Consider the following 1,280-nt stretch of genomic DNA (forward strand, 5'->3'; position numbering starts at 1 on the left):
TGTCACATCTCCGGATTTGATTGTCTATTTGACTTACCCTAATTAAACTACAGAAAGCCGGATTCTGAAATGCCGTGTTACAATAGAACGTTAGGGGATGAGTTGAATTGCGTTCATGGACTAGGACATCTCTTTCCAATTTAAGAGAACTCGGTATCTATAGGTTTGCGAGTGTATATGCATATGAGTATGGTCTTTTTACTCGGTAGAACTAGGATTATATGAAAATATGGAATGTGTATTCATCAACGAATAACTCATGTTTCATCACTTTGGGTTCCCTATGATCCTTAAGTAAGCGATAACCCCACTATCGGCTTCACTTTAGTTTGTAAAGCTTAACCAAAGGCTCCTGTGGAAAATAGTGACAGGAAATTGAAATTAGAAGTAGTGAACAAATCCCCGAAACTCGTAGTTCTGTAAGTCTTCTACTTTGACGCTGATCGCATTAGTGTTGCTGGACACGCCCTAGCTGAAAGCGCTCACTCAAGCATCCGCGTACATTGAGTTACGCATCTTTCGCAATAACTGGTCAGCTAATATAATGTGTTTCTCAGCATAGCGGTCACCTTCCTAACGTGTCTTTGAATCTCTTCGTTCCAGATTTCCGTTTAGGCTGACTTAAGGATCTATTGCTTGAAAAACAAAGTATTTGACTGAATGATAAATATCATATTGATTATCATCAACTTCAGACACTTGTAACGAAGTAAACTGTATCGTCAGCAGACTTTGCTTTTACAAATATATAAGCTTGCAAATTCCAGTAGGCTGAAATGTATGGTGTAACTTCAAAAGAATCCTTTTAAAGCACATTTGTAAATACTAGCGTACTAGGGTTCAAGAGACTAAATAAGGCTGCTAAACTTTCCCAATCTAAGGTCAAATCACACTATACTGTCACTGCATAACCTGGTTGACCTGAACCTGATGGTCAGACTGTACTGCTTGAGCGGCTAACTTTAGGAAAATACAGAATCTTACCATGTAAATAGTTTATTTAAGCACGAATAGAATAAAACAATCTAATAAATGACCGAGTACCGCACACATTAGTCATGTAGCATGCAGTGGTTAGTTTTCTTCAACCAGTGATGCCGATAACGAGGTCCTGTATACCTCTCAATAGCACCCTATTTTAACCTGCCAATATTTCTTTGAATTCTGTTTATCCCGTTAATTTGGGAGTTCTCTTGAAGATGCTGGTTATTCGATTCTACTAGACACAGAAGCGCGTTGGATCCGTCCATAACTTCTTGAACTATATGATTAGACGTCCT

Source organism: Schistosoma mansoni, chromosome 2, assembly GCF_000237925.1.
Source record: "Schistosoma mansoni strain Puerto Rico chromosome 2, complete genome".
NCBI classification, from domain to species: Eukaryota; Metazoa; Platyhelminthes; class Trematoda; order Strigeidida; family Schistosomatidae; genus Schistosoma; species Schistosoma mansoni.